Consider the following 2,625-nt stretch of genomic DNA (forward strand, 5'->3'; position numbering starts at 1 on the left):
CTTTTGTTTGAGATGTCAGATTTCTATAAAAATTATATATTTAGAAATGATTTTTCATTATCTTTCTAACAAGATCCACTTTTAATACATTTTTTCAAAAAAAAAAAACTCAGAAAAAATAGCGTTTTTTTTCTTTGCGTTTTTCTGCAAACGTGTTTGCAACAATCTGTTATGCAAACGTGTTTGCAACAATCTGTTATGCAAACGTGTTTGCAACAATCTGTTTTGCAAACGTGTTTGCAACAATCTGATCTGCAAACATGTGTTTGCATAATGTAAACTGCATACGTGTGTTTGCATAATGTAAACTGCAAATTATGTTTGCAAAATATAGATTGCAAACATGATTTGCAAGTTTTGCAGAATATCATCTTGAGTTGCATATCTTGCAAACTCAATTTGCAAATCGAGAATATATAGAGTATGTGTCTATGAAACCTTGAGTTTGGAATTGATTTCATCATTCATCATATAAAACGTAAATGTTTTTGGAATGGCAATCGAGGCAAAATTACAAGAAAAAATGCATCAATTCAACAAAGAATGGCTAGATTTAATGAACCCAAAACTAAAGATGACTAAAGGAATGAGAATGATAGGTAGCATGACAAAAAGACCATATAACCTACTCAGAATTTCTTGGGCTGCTCGGGCAAATGATATGGTCGAACTAATGCAGAATTCATTTCATATATCTTAAGAGATGCGGTTACTGTTCCTTCACTAGCATTATTGAGTAAGAACACTCTTGTTGCTCCGTATATAGCTTTTCTCGGATAAACCCTCGAAGCTATGCACGTTCGGCCGCCTTATGCAAATGCTTTAACGATGGAATGATCAACCAGTCAGTCCTCATCTGATTCTGCACCTCATCTGATTCTGCAACTACAGGAAGAAGAAGTGTGTAACTACAAAACCATTTTGATAAACAACACCGAAAACGATCAATAACAATGAAGAACTTGGATAAAGAATACCGCGAATTGCTTCCATATTGTCTTCCTTGTACATCCCAAGCAGTGAACAACAAACAGAAAGATGCTCCTTTCTTCATTATAGTCTAATCGTATAGAGAGACATTAGAAAGGGAACCAAAATAAAGAGAGAGTCTTCATTTAGTAATCTCATCCTCTACAATTTGAAATCTTTAAGAATCAATCAATCTTATTTGATAACTTATGAAAGTTACAATAATATGAAGAAGAATTAGAATGGTTTTGAGTTACCTAAAAAACAAAAGAAAATCTGACCTGCATATACCAAGTACCACCATTATTTCTAATCATCTAATCAAAGCTTCTTTATGAACATCATTAAAGTTTCACACTTCTAACACAAAGGAATATCTCAAAGGGATCATAAAGTCAGTGAAAACTCAAAACTCAGGAAAATAAATTTCCCCTAAAAATTTTGACATCTCCTTGCAGGGGAGATACCATTTCTCTTTTCTATTTCTAGTGGTTCGGGTCTAGAGAGAGAGAGAGAGAGAGAGAGAGAGAGAGAGAGCTCAATTTGCATTGTTATCTTCCATAGGAAAGCTTCTCCCCAGATTTCATATTTATTTTTATGAGATTCTAGGGTTAACAAAAATTGAGAATCAAATGGAGAAGTATATAAACCGAGAAGAGAAGAAGTTTATAACTTGTATCACTGATTTCGAAGGTGTAGGTTTCGTCTATATTAAACTTTGGATGTAATCGAAGAAGAAGAAGAAGATGAACCGAGAAGAACAAGCAAAAGCCCTAATAATTAAGTAGGTGAATTTAAGTAGGTGAGGGTACTTCCGGAAACAAAAAAATAAGAAATGACCTTACTAATAATTACTAATATTATTTAAAACTTTATGTGTTATAATGCAAAATATTTTCACAACTTTTAGCTAATACAAAAAGATACTTGTTTTTTTAGTCATTATACATAATTTTTTGACCTAAACAATCATTTACTATTTTTTATATTTTTGTTCCCAAAATACCGTACTTATTACAGTTTTCATTCTTTTCTTAAAAAAAACCCACGATTTTTTTGGGTTCCTCTTTCTTATTCTTTGACGTTTCTTTCTGAGTTTTCTTTTTCTTGTTCTTCCTTTCCGAATTTTTTCAAAGATCTGTATTCTCAAAAAACCCAAAACAATTTAAGTTTTTTTTCCTTCTCATCTCCATTACTTTTCTCCTGATCAACACAGCCCTAACCACCACTGTAACCTCAAACCCTGTGATCTTCATGCTCCATCTCACGAGTTATCTTGTTCACTCACTCTTTTATAGATCTTTCCAACTCCACCCATTTTGTTTTCTTTTTCTTCACCTGGAATCTGAGGTTTTACTTTCGCTATCTAGGGTTTTTCGAGACTTTATTCCTCATAGCAAAGTCTTCTTATAGTAGCTTCAATTCCGTCCTGAAGTCTATTCTTCCGCCATGGATTTTGGACCTACTTGCAAGAGAGGGAGGGCTGATGGTGCTTCAAACAGTAATGGTGGATTCAAGCGGAACAAACAAGGTTTATATCTCTTCATGTTCTTTCTTTCTGTGTCTTTTTCTCGTTTTAATTCCAATACTAGAGTTTTGATTTTACTGCTAGTATTCTCTTGTGCTGACGATGTATCATGTTCATAATATTGTACT

The 2,625-nt window shown here is 33.2% G+C and overlaps 1 long non-coding RNA gene across 1 annotated transcript; it reads right to left on the bottom strand.

Annotated features, from left to right (window-relative positions):
• Nucleotides 1-444: 444 nt before the first annotated feature.
• Nucleotides 445-1,613, bottom strand: LOC147558061 (uncharacterized). Its single transcript, XR_015235423.1, has 2 exons — nucleotides 978-1,613; nucleotides 445-868 (listed from the first exon to the last, which is right to left on the bottom strand). It is a non-coding gene; the product is annotated as an uncharacterized LOC147558061 (long non-coding RNA).
• Nucleotides 1,614-2,625: the final 1,012 nt, after the last annotated feature.

Source organism: Eschscholzia californica, unplaced genomic scaffold, assembly GCF_041429995.1.
Source record: "Eschscholzia californica isolate CP2 unplaced genomic scaffold, dmEscCali1.0.p SCAF_2, whole genome shotgun sequence".
Taxonomy (NCBI): domain Eukaryota; kingdom Viridiplantae; phylum Streptophyta; class Magnoliopsida; order Ranunculales; family Papaveraceae; genus Eschscholzia; species Eschscholzia californica.